This window comes from Agelaius phoeniceus, unplaced genomic scaffold (genome assembly GCF_051311805.1).
Source record: "Agelaius phoeniceus isolate bAgePho1 unplaced genomic scaffold, bAgePho1.hap1 Scaffold_105, whole genome shotgun sequence".
NCBI classification, from domain to species: domain Eukaryota; kingdom Metazoa; phylum Chordata; class Aves; order Passeriformes; family Icteridae; genus Agelaius; species Agelaius phoeniceus.
The window spans coordinates 931,987-949,561 of record NW_027509873.1 but is presented as its reverse complement, the minus strand read 5'-3'; the positions used below and the strand labels follow the sequence as shown (position 1 = coordinate 949,561).

Sequence of the window (17,575 nt, the reverse complement as noted above, 5' to 3'; positions counted from 1 at the left end):
TACCAATTAGATTAAGAAAAAGATGCGTGCTTGCCTCAGGACAAAATAGAGCTACCAGTCAAGAGATGCTGGACAAAGTGCAGCAACCAACCAAACAATGCATGTCTTTAGAAACCTATAGGATAGGAACTAATTATAAACTATGTTTAGAAGCACAATAAACGGCTTGTCCTTGATTCACGTTGAATTGTGCAGAGTCTTTTGTCTTTTCTCCATATACTCCTACTCTAAATCCTACTCTACAGTCCTACTCTAAATCCTACTCTAAGATGGCTATGGAGAAAATGGTCCTGATATGATTATAGCACTGTTTGCTTCTCCATCCTCCTCTTCATTGAGATGATGAGTGGTCTCAGGGTGGATGCAGCCTCAGCTGATGTTACAAATGGATGCTGTTCACAAAAAAACCCCAAAAACCAAAAACAAATACAAAAACAAAAACAAAAAAAAAGAAAACAAACAAATTAAAAAACAAAACAAACCAAACCAAACAAACAAACAAAAAAAAAACAACAAAAAGACAAAGAACAGCGAAGAGTGAACCATTACTTTCCAAGCTCAGTGCTTCACAGGCTCAATTGGGATTGCTCTGGGTCCTAAAAAGACCCAGAAAGAGGAGCAATGGCACCATCTGCTACCCAGCAGTCATGTGCAGGACCCTGCCATCACAGGCAAACCTGGCCCAGAATCCCACTCATCCATTTATTCAGGTTTCTTTATCTTGTTGGGATCTTTGCCCTGCCAGTGCTCTAGAAATGGTGCTTTCTGTCCCTGGGTTATCTTCCTTTCAGGAAACTCCAATGACTCACATAGGTCCCTGTCTTTGAAAGACAGGCACTGTGCTAATTCCCACAGGGACAGAAAGCAATGTCTGCCTTTCCATGCCCTGCCCCTCGTGTGCTGGATGGCACCTTCCTTCCCAGCAGGGCCAGCCCAGTGGCACTGGGTCCTGCAGTTCCCTCTCTGCCACACAACCTGGCAGTAACCCTGGCGCAGTTCCCGTCTGCTTGAGCGTGCCAGGCAGCAGATGGGGCTGGGACAAGTCCCTCCCAGCTGTCCCTGTTTGCGTGCCAGAAACCTCCAAGGGTGGGCTGGGGGGCACAAACCAGGGCCCCTCAGAGGCTCACAGTGAGCCCCCACAGCCCCTCCTGCCACAGCCAAATCTCTGACTGCTCAGCTGGGACTGGCTTCCTTGGGTTCCTCCACCACCATTTCATGTCTCTGTACCCTGCATTGCTCTGCTTCAATTCTTTTGCCATTGGATAAAACTGAACAGTCCACCAAATTAGAAAAGAGGGCAACAGAAACAGTCAGAGGACAGAGCACCTCTCTGCTCAGGAAATGCGGAGAAGAGGTGGAGTTATTCAGTTTTGTGAAGAATAGGCCCCAGGGAGACTTTATTGCCACTTTCCAAGACTTCAGAGTAGCTTTGAAGAAAGTGGGGGACATCTTTAACAGGGTCGGTTACAATAGGATATGGACAAATATTTTTAAACACAAAGGGCATCAAATCAGAGTAGGTCTAAGGAAGAACTTGTTTACTCGGAGCATGGTGCCACCCTGGCACAGCTTGCCCCAAGAGCTTGGAGGTGCCCCATCCCTGCAACCATTCCGGCTCCAGTGGCAAAGGGCTCTGAGCAACCTGATCTCTTTAAAGATGTCCCTGCTCATTGCAGGACACTTGCACCACAGGACCTTTACAGGGCCCTGCCAGCCCAGCCCAGTCTAGGATTCCTCACTGTTTTCATTTGAAGAGCACCAAGAGTGGAGGTGAGGAGGAAGGGGGCTCATCTGATGCCTTGGACTTGAGTGGAGGAGGAGCCCATCCCTCAGACCCTGTTTCACCTGCAGCCCCTTCACATTTTACCTGCAGGAGCTCCTTGGCAGACCAGCGCCGCGCCTCGTCTCTCTGCAGGCAGCAGCTCAGGAAGTCACGCAGGCAAGATGAGAATAGGTTGGGCTGCTGCAGCTTTTGTCTTCCTCCTGTGGCTATCAGGAGTTGAGGCTGGGGAAAAAGGAGACACCAGGCTACACCTGCTTCTTTCCTATCTGTAACTGCTCTCCTGGGTCCCATTGATTAAGCTCCACTCTGCAGTGGCAGTTTCTGCCCTGGCAGAGACCCAGAGATGACTTTCCTTTACCAACCAAAAACCCAAGCTCCGATGCAGCCACAGCTTTTCCAACATCCCACAGATCTTGCCTTGGCAGCTGATTTCATTGACTGACCTAGTTAGTGGGAACTACATCACCACAAGCACATTTCCTTCCCTGAAGATTCATACCAGCTTGAGAGGCTTTTTGGAAGAAGGACTTTGCTATACTAACTCTACTATATCCAAGGGTTAGTACATGGAAAAGTATCTCTGCAGTGCTTCTTGGTCCCTTAAGAGCAGCTGCCATAAAACAAAACTAATCAAGCTTTTTGCTTTGTTCTTGAAAACAATGGGAATTGGAAGGAAAGAAAGGAAATCCACCAGGTGTTCCTCAGGTAAGGAAACAAACATTTGGAATCTCATCTTCAACACAGACACATTAAGATGCATGCACAAATGTACTGGGATGAAAACGCCTCCTTGGACACACAGGAGCCACCTGCAGCTCTGTCTCTCAGCAGCCTGAAAATTTCTGCTTTCCTTACATGGAAAAGAAAAACTTTTCATGGTCAAATCAGAAGGAGAGGTTCCATCCCTACGGTCACCCTCTACTCATTTGGCTACTCAAGTCAATGCATTAATGGTAGGCCCATCCCAGAAAGTGCCAGGAAACAAATGGGAGGTTTTGGCAGGCTCTCCACATCACCAGGCTCTGGCTTGGTGACGTGCAGAATGTGGCTTGGGCTAGGAGAGAAACACAATCACTGAGTGTTTCAGCAGCACTGCACAAGAAGCAGAAGAGACTCTGTGGCCTTTACACCCTCATGCCCCAGTTTGAAGCATGTTTCCCAGTGAGAAGAAACTGCACAGTGGGGTAAGTTCCTCTCTAAAAACCAGTGCCCTAGCAACTTTCTGTGTTTGGGCTTCTTTTCTTCATTTCTGGAAATGTAACACCAGTTCTGAGAGGCTTGCCTTGTGGTTTTAGGGGCATCTTCACAGACAGACAAGTAGGAACAACTTGAAACCCAAAGCAAATGTTGCCTGAGAAGAGCTGGGGAGTGTTTGCCTGTGGTGAGGCTTGAGCTGTCTGGCAATCCCTTTCCATGATGTGCAGAAACATCCAGCTGCTCCCCAGAGCTCAGTCCCTCTGGGCACGCCGGCCTCTGGAAACACCTGACGATTCCAGCCTTTCTCCTGCTCAAGAGCATCTAACCTAAGCTGAGCTCCAGTTTCTTCAGCAAGGCCAAGGATGCTCACTTCCATGCAGCTGACAGTGTCCATGGAGCTCAGCAGGTCTTTCTGATACTCCTCAGGCCAAGGAATTACAGTGTAGATTGGCAAGACATTGGCTGATCGTTATCCAGTGTGGTTCGTGTGGAACCAAGCTCTAACATGCTGACAAGTCAGAGGGACAGAGCTCATTCTGCTTTTGCAAGATGGTATTTAGAAACATAGGACACCAACTTGGAACTATCAAGTTCCAAGTTCCAAGTTCCAAACCTCAACTTGCAGAATCCATCTCAAATAGACAAAAATATTAATGGCAAGAGGCCTTAGAGTCTCCATAAAAATGCCCACCACTGTAACGATAACTCTGTGCTTGTGGCACTGAAATAGATGGTGACCAAAGACACTTTGCTATTATCCTCTTTAACCCAAAGGAGAATTTCAAATCCAGAAATGGCAATGCACTCCCCTTGTGTACAAATAATTTATGCGGCTTTCTTTCCTTTTCCCACATCACCAGAGGTGACAAAGAGGGTTTTATCCTGACTCTCAGCTGAGCTCAGCCACTGGCCATGGTGGGGAGCTGGAGTCCTCCCTGTCATTAGAACTGTGCAGGCCAGGGATGGCCCTGCTCCTGTGGTAAAGAAACACAGCACCGGTGTCAACTGCCCACGTTGGATCCCAGCCCAGGCACCTGCCTGCAAGCTCATCAACTTGTTAAAGTACCAAGAAACAGCCAAGGGTTTGGCAAACAATTCTAACTGCAGTCGGAGAAAAACACATCCTAAACTTATCCAGGCCACCCACACACATGACTGGACCATGTACAGATGACTTGAAAGCCTGAAAGTTTCAAAGACCCACAGCATTTGGAAAAGATGCTACAGAATGGAAGAGAAGAGCTGTGTTTAAAAAATGAGAAAGCAAGCAGAACTGCTTGGGCATTGCTTTGGTAGTAGGTTTTTTCTCTTTTTCTTTTTTGTTTACTTTTCTTTTTCCTTTTTTCTTATGTTTTCTATAAAATTGAAACTGGGAAGGTCTAACCTCCATTTCTCAGGATATTTATCACATGTCTACCCTCTCCACTGAAAAATTCTTGTCCTTCAGAAACAGTTCCAACATTGTTCAAAAAACAAGTGAGAAATGTCAGGCATGGCTGGAGGCCAAAATGGCAGGTTTCTGAACTGGTTAGGTTTCTGAACTGCCACTTCCCTTTCTGATACAACCAAAGCTACAGCAGATGCTGATGTGTTGCAGGGGCATTTTTAGAAGGAGACCTTGGTGGAAGTGGTGCCAGCAGATGGCAATGGGATTTTGTCCAATGGCACACAGAACATGGGACAGGTGAGAAAGACAGTGGGATCGGTGAGTATTTGCACCTTACCAAGACAGGAGTTGCATTCCAGTGAGGAACTTCTCGTTCCACCATTTCGATGCCCACGATTCCCAAAGACCATATGTCCACTTTGGGGCCATATGGTTGACCTGTCACCACTTCAGGGGCCAGCCACCCAGGAGTGCCGGCCACGCAGCTCCGTCTGCCCTGCTCAGGGGTGAGCTGAGCAAAGAGGCCAAAGTCAGCTGTGGAGAAAACAACAAACCATGAAAGCCAGCTCCAATCAGGAAATAAAGCAAAAGAATTCCCCACTCTCAGGCTAAGAATGAGCTGTTGAATCTCCTGGAGAACTGCGCACGCTCGATTTCCTTGGGGCTTTAGCCAAGGGAGTATGGAATTGGCCGTTTCCAAAAAAACCCAGGTTTCTTAAGGCTGCTCACAGCAGTGGACTTTATGCCCCTGAAGCTTTAGATTGTAGCTCCCTCTGTCTGGAAGGGACACACACAGAGCAACGCCACTCTTGACTGCTTGTGGTTCCTTATACCTCTGTGCACGTTGCAACTGTGCCTTCAGCTCGCAGCAGGGGTCCCTGCACTGCCACCAGCACCATTTCTGGGGAGCTGGCAGTCACTCCAAGTAGCCCCACACCCACATCCCTGGAACGCTGCACCTGACCAAGAATATACTGACCCAGCTTGACAGAGCCGTCGGTTTTGAGAAGGATGTTGCAGCTCTTCACATCTTGGTGGATGACGCGGTTTGAGTGCAGAAAATGCAGTCCTTGCAGGCACTGAGCGAGAAAACAGAAACAGGAGGGCAAAAATGAGTGATGTGATTTCATCACACAAGAAAGGAAACAAAGAATCTAAAAGATTCCCTCTCCAGGGGAATGGGGAGTAATGGCAGAACAGTAATGGCCACTGAGAGGAAGAGCTTGCTGCTCCAACACTTGCAGAGCAGGACCTTTCTAAGGAAAGGCACGTCAGCTTTTGAAAGAGCAACAGCACCTGCTGCTGTAGGCTGTGCCCTGCAAACCAGCCAGGATGACTCCTGCTGCAGTGGATGTGCTTTTTCCATGCAGAGGACAAAGGAGGGGTTTTGAAAGGAAAAGTCCCTCCCTTTGGTGTGAAGCAGATCACTTTTGGGTGGGAGGCTGCATGACAAAGATTTTCTTGCTGGCCTCAGCACAGGCTTGGAAGTATCCCACCAGTCACTTTCCGGGAGCAAAGAGCATTTTGGCTGCACTACTATCCTTTTCAGCTGAGGACTGTGAGACATGAGTCTTTTTTCTTTGCTGATCATTTCAAATCCTGCCACCAGCACCTCTGCTTGTACAGGCAAGGAATGCAGTGAAGACAGACTCCAGGCAAACATTTAGAGAGGCAAGGTGGAGAACAGCAAATACAAATACAAGAGACAGAGCGAGAATACAACAGCAGGAGATAAGAGTACTGGCACTGAGTACAGGGAGTGCAGGGGCACTGGCAGGCCTTTCACTTGAGATGCTTTTACTTGCCCATAGAATAGCAGCAACACAGAAACAAAGCTTGGCACAGGAAATCACTCCAGCTCTGAGCCCCTGTTTCCCAGACAATCCTGCCCAAGCCCTTGGAAACACGGATGGGATTGCTGACCTCCCGACTGATGGCTGCCATCTCATCTTCAGACAGGTAGGTCTTGCTGATGACATTGCTCAGAGTGCCTCCATCCATGTACTCCATAACCAGCCAGAGTTCCTCACCCACAAGGTAGCTGAAAGAAGGAAACAAGGGCGTGGAGATGAATGTACATGGCTAGGTTGCTGTGTGGAAAAGACGGGTTGATTCTTCTTTTCAGGTCCCTTTGAGACAAAGACAAAATAAAGGAATAGACATTCCCTCTTGGCTGAGCATTGTTTGCCATCTGTGCAGTCTCAAGGAGAAAGGCACAGCTGTGAAAAAGGAGATGTCTTAGATGGGCAGCAAGCAAAATGTGCAGTTTAGTAACAGCCCAGATAAAAAACCTGTCACACATGGTGTTTCTGGAAAAAAGCACCTAGTCTTCCTGGCATGCATAGCAATGGAAAACAGTGGCAACAATCCAAGGGAAATCCTTGTTAGTTTACCTGGACGTAAGAAGACACTTGAAAAAAATCAAGCTCCAAAACAAAGTGGTGGCTGTGAATATAGAGATCATTGATTTAGTAAGACACGACTCATCCGGGTTTTTGAACAATTTTCAAATACCATGTGCCAGCAAAGACTCATGCAGACAAAATGCAATCTCTTCCCATCCACTGGAGATGAAAAGAGCAATAATAATTAGCCAATAATTACAGCTCTATTTTCTGCCAGTGACCAAAGTGGGATTTTACCTTGCATGTTTGCAATATGTGAACAAACATTCATGGGACAAAAGCACAACTCACCTGTCTAAACAATTGACCAGGTTGGGATTCCTATTCACCTTCATGACCATGAGTTCATTGACTTTTAGTTCCTTCTTTCTCAGTCCTTGAAGATGTATTTTCTTTATGGCCACCTAAAATGACATTGAAAATCAGTAGCTTGAGAGGTTGGTGGCACGAGACCACAAGGCACATGGAGCGAGTGATTTTGCAATGACACAGCTGAGCTGTGCCAAACTGCCTTGTGATTAGGCACTGCAGTAATTAGGAACTGACGTTCCAACAGCCCATTTCTCTGCTCCCTTGGGAGCCACTTACAGGACACGTGGGGCCACTGACATTTTGCCTTGACCACTTGCTAACAGCAGTGTCTCAGTTATCACCCACAAAGCTCTGACCACACTCTCTGCTGCTTTGTTTGCGACTCAGAAGAAGCAATCCATGCCTTAAAACTCTGTGGATACATCTTGGGCTATGGGCAGGGCTTAGGGCTTTCAGGGACGCCTTGCAGATCTCTCCCTGTGTGCAGTTCCCAAGTGCAGCAGGTGGCTAAGGAACCACCAGTAACTTTCAGATGTATTGCTGGCAGCCAGAAATGAGAATTCAGGACTCTGAAGCTGTAGCCCCAAAGAGCAGTGAGGTGCTCGAAGGCACCACCTTTGTTTCAGCAATGGAGAGCGAGTGAGCGCGTCCTTCTCTGAAAGGAACCGCTGCCCTCCGTGCCTTCCTTCCGGCAGCTGAGGAGGACAAAGTCCCAAATGCATTTTGCGGGCTGGCACCAGTCTGTGCTTCTTGTGCCTTTTCAGCACAGCTCTGCCCAAAGCTCCAGCCACAGCTCACACCAGAGGGGAAAGCCCTCGAGTGCAGCAGAATCTGCAGGTGCTGTTGACATTTACCTCTCCTCCTGTGGCAGTGTCGAGTGCTTTACAAACATCTCCAAAAGTCCTAGAAACAAAAGAGAAGCAGAGAAAGGAGAAGCCATTTAGATCTTGCAGTGAAAGCCAGCCCACGCAGGAGATCTGTGCTGTAAATGCCTAAGACCTGCAGGACACTGGAAGCATGGAGATGTCTTTGACAATGCCTTCTGAGCACACTTAGAAATTCTGATCAGCACTGACAATCTAAGCCCAGTGTCTGAACACATTTGCAGCTTGTCTGACTTCACACTTGATACCTATTCCACCAGCAAAACACCTGATGCATAGTTTGGTAAAATTAACATTGCTTGGACTCACCCACTGCCAATATTTTCCAGTTCAATGTATTTTATAATAGGATTTTCCATCTTCGCCATTCTCCCTGAGGGAAACAAAATGCAAGATGTTCACTTTAAAGCAGAGATCCCAGCTTCTAGGAGATACAAAAGGCAGCCCCACTGTCTGGGGCTCTGAGCCCTCCCTTTGTGGACAGCTGGCTAACAACAACAGGAACAGGAACCGGAACAACAAGAAAAGAACAGCAGGTCCACAGCACAAGTGGCTGGCACAGAGACTGATTTCTAGCATCCTTTGAAGTGAGAGACCTCTTGACAGCAGACACACAGCGAAGCACAGGGAGATACATTCAGAGACCAGAAGAGAACACCTACCAAGGCAAGTAAGTTTGTCATCTAGAAACATTAAGGAGAGCTGGAACTAACAGTGCCTTTGTTTTCTTGGGAATAAACACTGTGAGATTTAGAAAAGGTTTCCTACTTGCTAAGATTAAATGCACCTGGACATCTAGAATCAATTCCTCTGAACAGATGTCAAGTTCAGAACAGGAGGAATTATTGCCAAGTGTTCCCATCTTTTCCAGCTTGCAGCAGTTTGCCAGAAGAATGCCTCTGCGTTTGTAAACCAGAGCAGCTCATGCTAGAAGCAATCCCGACGGGGCTTTCAGCATCAGGGCCCTCACCCTTTATGAGCAGGCTGAGCTCAAAGACGCCCTTGCCCGTGCCCCGCGTGAAGAACCACGCCGCTTCTCTCCACCCCGACAGCGCGGATCAGTCGCTCCCATTGCACTCGCCCTCTCGGCACCGCACACGTCCCCATCCTCCCAACTCGGCACGGCGGGCATGGGCACAGAGGACAGCAGTGCTCCTCAGGCGCCCTGTGACACAGAGAGCTGCCCAGAGGAGATGCTGACCCTCTTGTGAGTCCGGGCCGTGCGACGCAGCAGCCGGCCCAGAGAAGGGGCTGCTGCCTCAGGCAGCTCCGCGCTGCAGCAGCCGGGCAGCAGCGGGACCCTCCCAGCTAAGGAAGGCTCCAGCCTCTGCACTCCCACCAGCCCTCAGGGGCAGGGCAGCGACCACAACAAGGCTGGCAAAGCCCAAGCATGAGCACTGACAGGCACTGACTGGAAGAAGCCAGAGTGAGCCTGAGCCCTGTACAAGCTGTTGCCCCCATTCAGGACACAGCAGGATGGGCTTTGAGATCAGCCACACCGAGGTGCAGATCAGTGCCCTTCTTGTCCCAACAGGTGATGGTAGACACAGAATCCACTGGGCTCTCTTCTCAACCCTACCAGATCTTCTCTGAGAGCACAGCACTGGCAGCTGTTAAGGGCAAGAAGCAGATTCATTGGGTTGTGCTGCAGAATCACAAAGGGCTTGATGTGTTCTCCTAGAGACTGATCTCAGCAGAGCTTCTGCCAGTGACTAGGACTCAAGCAGTCACAGCCTTCTGCTGATCCAGGAACAATCCCTGCTTCTGCCTTTGGCAGAGAGGGAAGCCCAGGCAAACTCCAGCCAGTCTAAGCTGCCCTCAGAGGCAGCAGGAACACCCAGAGCTCTCTCTTGCTGCCTCGGAGCAACGCCAGCACTTCTGTGACACTAAACCGAGGAGAACCCTTTGGCACAGCTATGCTGACACGTGCACACAATACACTGTCCCTCAGATAAGAAAGATACCAGACGTACTCAGTTGCTCCAGGGAGTCACCCGCCATCTCCTGTTGCTGAGCAGCAGCTGGGTCAGCACGGGAGGTGAACCAAGTGCTCAGGCTCCACTTCTTCAGCTGGAGAGCAAAGGCTCCTTGGGATGGCACTGCTGCTTCTGCAGCAGCTTCAGTGTCAGAGTCGGTGTAGGTCTGAGACAAGAAATGAGTTTATGTCAGGAAGGTGTGGCAGAGATTGCCCTGAAATGCAAGAGAGATTGCCATTTGAAATGCAAGCCCTTAGGAAGCTGCTGTCAGCGACATGCAGAGCTCTTCAACTGGATTGCTTTGGATGTCCACTTGTGAAACCAAATGGTCAAAACCAAAGGCTGGTTTTACTCGAGGTCATAGCCAGTTTCTTGTTCTAAAGGATGACTGCAGCAACGACCGCTCCACTTCCTCCCAAAGACTCCTTTCCCTCTCCTAGGTCTGCAGATACATTTGCAGCTCCTCATTCTAATGTTCTACCTCCTGCCATGAAATTCTCTTTTTCTGCACCTTCCTCGGGACGTGCTCATCCTGCAGCATCTCTGGATGGTTCAGTTCCTGGGCCTCATGCCAGCCTCGGGGCTCTTGGTTGCCCGTCATTTGCTGGAACTCTCTGCAGGCTGCCAGGTAGGATGGCAACACTTCCACCTCAAGTCAAACAGAACAAAGCAGTCAGAGACTACAGCTTGTCCCCGTCAGCCAGGAGTCATCGACTGGGAAGAAAGTAAAGAAAAGGACAGGAGCAGATTCACAAGGGATACAGACAGCTTGTAGCTCGTATTCCAGATCTATGTGAGTGACCATGTTCACCTGCAAAAACACCTCAAGAAACAAGGTCACCTGGAAGAAGCCAGCAGGAGCTCATTCGGATGAGTGCTGGCTAAATGGCCAAGGGAGTAATGCCACTGTCTAGAGCATCAGCTGAGATTCAGCAGACCAGGAAGTGCCCTTCAGAGCAGCTCTGACAGAGGCCTCATCAGGATGGCCTCAGAGGCATCACCCACCCCCTGCTGCTCTGCACTGGAAAGGCAAGGAGGGCAGAAACCACCCCTTGGGTGACTGCAGTGGCTATTGCTGTTTCACTCACTTGCTTTTCTAGAGCCTTTTGTTCCTGAAGGAGGCGATTAATTTTCTCTTTGATGATTTTAATTTTTTCGTCTAGCCTCTTCTTCCTTGCCTTGATCCTAGCCTCAGTTTCCTGCAGCTGTGCCTGCACCTGTTCATCAATTTTCTGTAAACAACAACGGAAAGGACTCTCTTTCATGAATGGAGTGGCTGCCATTCCTTCATTCACCTCTTTTTGTTGATTGCCCCTCTGCATAGGGATATTCTTATCCTCTTGGATGTCTTCATTCCTCCTCTTTGCTGCCATGATGTCACTCTGAGCTTCAGGCAGCTCTGCTTGTGGCTCTGCCTTGATGTTCTGTACACACAAAAGCAGAGCAAGTGACTGAGAGCTGCCATCAAGATCAGTTTTTCTCTCTTTTAGCCTCAAAATCACATTTATTCAGCCCCTTCTTTCTGCTTCCCTCCCCAGCTCTGCTTCCACTGTAACCATCCTGTCCCGGTGCTGGTCTCTGCAGATTCCAAGGCTCTGTCCTTTCAGTGCCTGTGGGACTTCCTGGCCTCCTCAGTCCCAGGAGCTCTGGTTTATGCCCCTCTTCCTGCCCTTCCCTCTGTCCCCTGGCCAGTCAGGCTTACCTGGCCATTCTCCTGTGGCTCTTCCACCTGCTGCCTGAGCTGCTCTTCCTGCTCTCGGGCAGGGAACAGCTCTCCCTGAATCTGGCATGGCATCTCAGATAAGGCAGTCTGCTCCTGCTCTTTCTCTAGAAGCACCTGCACAGAAAGCAAGACAAGATGGGTTTCACCTTCCCGTACGACCTTTGTGGGCCAAGACTCAAAGACTGCTGGGCTCACATGCTCCCAAAGCACTGTGCTGCTGCTCTGCTGGGTCCTTCTCTGCCCGTGGGGAGGCACAGATTCCAAAGTGACCCTGGCCCTACAATCAGGGGCCATCTGGGGCTGAAGCTCCAACAGCCTCTCAGGCAGCTGACAGGGAAGGTGTGGCATTTCTCAAGGGTCTGGTGAGGGCCTCCCTCTGCTTCTGCCATGTCCTCTTTGTCTTTCAGTGGTGACTGACACCCCGCCCTGTCCTACAGCTCCATCCTGGCCCTGCAGGTGGCTTCCTGGGTGAGCTCACTCCTTGTGAGAGACACTTCTGGAGTTCACATTCCCTTCAGGCCTGCACCAGCATTCCTCCTTCCTGACATCTACACTCTTGTTAGAAAATGGGGTCATTCAGGAGATAAGGATGCATGCAAAGATCTCTGATGGAAGTCAGAGAACCTCTATGGCCATCTGAGTATATGGAGGAGGACCAAGGTGTTTCTTCTCCCTCTTTTGTCAACTGAGAATTCTGACCAGCAGTAACAGAGTTTCTCATAAGGCCCCATTAACAAATGCACTTACACAGCCCTGGGGATGCCAGCGAAGGAAACCATGTGTCATGTAATGCATGTATGGGCAAAGTCACCAGACCCCAACTACAGCATGGGATAGTTCCACTCCCTTAGGACATGCAAAAATTTAAAGGATAAAAAGAAGGCTTCAGGTCAGAAAAGGCTGGAGTAGGAAAACATGAGGGGAAAAAACAACCATCTCTGGAGGGGGAAACATCTCTGCCTGCTCAGGATCAGTCAATGGAACTTGTCTCTACTCCTCTCCTGAAGGGATGCCTTTAGGTGAGCTTTGCATCTTCCACTGCTTTGGAGCAGAGCCAGGAAGATTCAAATAGATAGATAGACAGAAAGATCTCACTTTTATAATCTCTCTTTACTGTACTGTGGTATTTACATTCTTTGAACACAGAGAGATATAATTCTCTCTCCTAGGTTTTTTTTAAGGGGAGGTAGTGAGAAACTTAGAGAAGAAGAGAAAACAATTATTATCTCTACTTGCTGTTCTTGTTGTTTAGTACATGTAGAATGTGTTCTAGTGATTGTTTACTGAAAGTGATTTGTTAATTGGATTTTAGTGATAGTTGTTTAGCTTGATTAGCCAATTAGATAAAAGCTGTGTCATGACTGTCTGGAGACAGTCACAAGTTTTTCTTTAGTAGCTTTTTAGTATAGTATCTCTTTAGTATAGTTTTAATATAGTACTAGTGTGATATAACGTAGCTTAAGAAAGCATTTGTTTAACCTTCTAAATCATAGAGTCGAAGCACATTATTCACCACGTGGGGGTCACCCTGAATCAATACTGTCCTTTCTGTCGCTACACACATCAACACTCGGTAGCAGTGGCCCGATCTGCAGCCATCCTGAACTTGCTCTCCTGTTGCTTCAGTAACCCACACTCTTGGGGAATCTGGAGCGTGTGGGTCCTTATGGAATGCAATCAGACCCAGAGCGTTGCACTGGGAACTGCACTCTTTGTGCATCTGTGCTCGGGCAAGTTCTTCTCTTGGACTCGACCACACTGATGGTGCTAAAGTGGCTGGAATCAGAAATGCAGCCCAGCCCCTCCCAGCTCCTCTAATCTCTGAGCACCAGCTGGAATGCAAGGGCATTGATTTCCTGCTCAATTCCCAAATACAACACACACTGATTCCCTGGGCTGCCAAAAGACACGGGAGCCGTTAACCTGAAAGTGATGTGTTTCTGCCAGTGCTGGAAAAGGGCAGGAAAGATTGAGAAAAAGCTCCCTTGCTCCCTGGAGAAGGAGAAATTACACAAGGCTTCTCCTTCTAGCAAACAAACAAACAAATAAACAAACAAAATATGAAAGTGTTACCTACTCCAGTGTCTAAAGCACTTGGATGCAGTGAAGGGATGTTTGGCAGGGAAACAGCCCTTGTGCTGAGCATTGGATCTATGGATCTAAGGCAGGGATCTATGGAAGTCTGCCTGAAGGTCCCTCATGAGCCCCCATTGTCCAGGCTAAAGCTCCCTCAGCACCTCCTCGCTGGCCTTGTGCTGCACCCCCTTGCCCAGCTCCCCTGTCCTTCTGTGCACGCGCTGCAGCCCCTCAAGGACTTTCTGCTTCCCAGGGCCCACAGCTGCACCCAGCACTGCAGCGGTGGCCGCAGCGCTGCCCAGCACAGGCCACGCTCGCTGCCCTGCTCCTGCTGCCCCCCTGCTGCTGACACGGCCACCGTGCCCTGGCCCTTCTTGGCCCCCTGGCCACACGCTGCCTCATCTTCAGCGGCTCAAGGCCGCCAGCCCTGCGTCCTTTTGCCCCACGCAGCTCCCCAGCCACAAAGGTGCCCATTTCACTTCAGATACAGCAGGCATCATTGCAAGGTGTACATCCTGGATTTAGCATTACAAGACAGCAGTCAAGGACTTGCAGCTTTGCTCCCACTCCAGGCTCCAATGCAGTTTTCAAAGCAAACTACACAATAGAAGGTATCAACAGACACATGCAGCGTCTGGGTTTTGCCTCAGAAGAAGGGTTCAGAACTACTCACTTTGTTTCTTTTGCCACACTAGACAAGAATGGCCCCCCCAGCTTCATGGACAACACAGTCATCTCCTTGCAGCTTATCAAAGACCAAGAAACAGGCAGACTCAGAGCACCTATCTGCTCTGCTACTGGCTGCTCTGCCTGAAGAGGCAGAAGAGCAACCTGACAACAAAGGCACCAAAATCCCTGACTTCAAGCAGCAGCTCTACATCCCCAGCGTGTCTCTGAAATAGTCCCAAGTAAGCACACCCAAGAAGTTTGTGGGGACAAAGCACCACAAAGAGCTTGTGTGGTCAGATCAGCATTTTTTTGTGCCTGCAGCTACTTGGCCAGTCTGTGCAGGGGGACAGGTCCCTCCACGCCACAGTGTCCCCTGTGTATCTGACAAGGCTGAGCACAGTGTCTTTGACATGCTCCCTGCTCTGGGATCAGGCAGCATTCATGCTCCAGGCTGGCCCCTGTCCAAATGCCAGGAAGCTGCTGCCTAAGCATGACAGATCAAAGCCCATTGTCCAGCTGTCACAGGCTGGGGGCAATCACCAGGTCCTGGCAGGACTCCAGCACTCAGCATCCTCAGCCAGCCACAGCAAGTGCCGGCTGGTCAGAAACTTGCAGCTCTGCCTTGCACCAAAGACAGCAGCACACACAACTGGCACTTACTGGCTCAGAATGGTCAGGCTGTGGTGTGACCACAGCTGGAGGCTGGCGCTCATCCACCTCATTTGCCTCCTCTTTGGCCTCCTCTCCATGAGCAGAGGGAGCCAGAGGAGAGACTGCTGTTGGTTCTGTGATCTGTGGACAAACAGCAGTGTGAAGGACAGAAAGTTACCTATAATTTAAACCTTATTTCTATTCAGCACTTTATTCTATTCAGCTCTATTTCTACAACCAGCTGTACTAAGGACAAATCAGAAACTTTGAGAACAATGGGATTCTAAGTCACTGCGACTGAATTTAAATGGGCTAATTCAACAGAATTGCTAATAGTTCTGAATTAGACATTATGCCCTGGCTACTATCAAGAAGCAACATTCTCTCTGCAAAATGAGCTTTTCATTCCTTGAAAGTTCTGAAATGGAAAATCAGGAAAAAGCCAGCGATGCCTTTGTTATTGCTGCTGCAGACATGGAAATGGATTTTCTTTCAGCCTACCCAGCTGGCCCTCTACACTCTGCTGCCACAGGCCAAGCTCACAGCTTGCTCTCCAATTCTTAAGCACCAGGAACATGAAATGTTCCTTTCTCACTCACCTCAGGATCAGCACCTCTGAATACACGGATCATGTGATCTGGAGTGGGCAAGGGAAAATGAACAAGGGCTGTGAGAAAACTGCCTGGGCTGCTGAATCCCACAGAAGAGAAGAAGTCAACCCAAACAGAGAGTATTTTTCTTTATCAACATCCCTCCACGTGACATACTTCTTTCACACAGCCAGCAAGAGATCAGGACAATAATCTTGGTTGTGCCTACACTTCGGCCTGTTTAGCCAGTAAATGAATACAAACGTGATCAAGAAAATGCAAATTGTTCTTCAACACTCAATGCTTCTGTTCTGTTCAACAGATAAAGCAGCTCTTGTTCTCTTGTCTTTCAGGTACTTTTTTAAAAAACAGAAGTTGCATGCACTAATTCCCATTAAGTTGCTGAAAACAGTCACCCAGAAAAGCTTCCCCAAAATCCCCCTGAGCTGTGGCAGTTCTACTGTGAAACAGCACAGCAGCAGCTCCAGGGCTCAGGAGCAGACACTCATGGCTTTAGAGTTTGCACTTCACTGCAAAGGGAATCACTATTTTAGCACTCAGTCAAGGGTCAAAATAGACAGTCAAATCCTTTCATTACAAAATTTAGAATAAAAGAAGCTGTCCCTCAGTTCTGGGGAGAACTACAAAGTCTTTAGAAGGCCTTCTGAGAAGGCCTCCCAGTCTGCATTTTGGAAGTTGTCCTGCTTGATCCAGCAAACTGAGGAAATGACAGACTCTGCTGCCACAGACTCTCCCGTGGAGGGAACGGAAGCCCTGCAGGTTCCCTTGCAAATGCTGCCCCTGTGGCTACAGGCACCCCCTTTTTAGCTGAACGCCCTGACAGGAGCTTTACCAAACCACTGGCATCCTAATGCTCTTTCTCTTTCAAAATCAACCCAGTCACTAAGAAAGAGCAGGAAGACATGCAAAAGCCAGGTTAGCTTACACCCTAACCTAAATAGAGTTGAAACCTCTACTTGCCAGGCTAGTCATGAAATAGGCAGAATAAACAGTGCCATACATGGTGCAAACTGCAGCAGCGAGTTGCTCAATCATTGTAGCACTGTTGTTCAAGTTTACCCCAGCACTACAAAAGCCAAGACTCCTGTCAGTGTGCAGCTACACACTGACAAAGGCCACAATCAGGAGGATGCTCCTGATCTCAGCAAGCCCTAGGGCTGCTCTGGCACTGAGGCCTTCCGTGCAACAAGGCAACCTTCTGATGTCACCACGACGATGTGGCAACCATGCCCTGATATCACAAAGCAAAGTATGACAAAGCAAAGCATCACAAAGCATGTTAGTCTGTGAATTTATGCAAAGCAGTAACCAACCTTCCCTACAGCAAACACAAAATGGCCTCGGAAGTTCTCCTCTGACACAAAGCAGCACAAACTCCCCCCATGGGCCAAACCCTGTTGTTGAAGGGATCCAAGAGGAACTCCAAGAGTGCCCCAAGCACCTACAGCCTGTACCCCAAGTGAGCATTCAGATGGGACCCAAGCAAAGGAAACCAGACCAAGAAAATGGCCCAAAGCATTGTACAGAACCAGGAGAGAAAGCACTATTGGCGTAGCAGCTGAAGTAATTCCTAACCAATCACCCCATATATCTGCATGTTTATTGGATGTTCCCAGGGCTGCTGTGTATGTACATCTCTTCCCCTGCTCTGCCTTTCTTCCCCTTTGGCAGCAGTGGAACTGGCAGCATCTGCCCGCCAGCAGCAGCTGCTCCAAGCTGGGAACGCGGCTGGCGGTGCTGATTTCCAGAGGCTCCTGTGTCCCAGGGAAGCCAAGGCAGGAGCAGTTGAACGGCGCTGGCGCTGCTGCTGCTCTGTGCCAGAGAGCCCCGGCTGGGCAGGGCACGGTGCCCACTGCGCTGCGGGCTCCTTCTCCTGCCAGAGCTGGGCACACCTGGGAGCA

General features: G+C 49.2%; 1 pseudogene; it reads right to left on the bottom strand.

Annotated features, from left to right (window-relative positions):
• Window positions 1–299: 299 nt before the first annotated feature.
• LOC143692790 (uncharacterized) lies at window positions 300–16,952 on the bottom strand (annotated as a pseudogene).
• Between the last annotated feature and the right edge of the window lie 623 nt (window positions 16,953–17,575).